The following is a 264-nucleotide window of genomic DNA, read 5'->3' on the forward strand; positions in this document are numbered from 1 at the left end:
TGTCTAATGATAATTAACAGCTTCACATATTTTAATTTAAAGTGCCTCATGAATATTGATAAAATTTAATTATTGCAAAAAATGTTACAAAAGTATTCAATGAACTACAAAACCATTAAGAAAAACATCACAGGTTTAAGAAGCTGGCAGTAGTTAACTTAAGTATTTTCTAATCAGATCAACATGTATTATATTGTGTCCAAAAGTTTTAAACACAAATCAAATATATATCATATTCACTAAATTACACTGTTCCATTTCTTA

This window comes from Penaeus monodon, chromosome 31 (genome assembly GCF_015228065.2).
Source record: "Penaeus monodon isolate SGIC_2016 chromosome 31, NSTDA_Pmon_1, whole genome shotgun sequence".
NCBI classification, from domain to species: Eukaryota; Metazoa; Arthropoda; class Malacostraca; order Decapoda; family Penaeidae; genus Penaeus; species Penaeus monodon.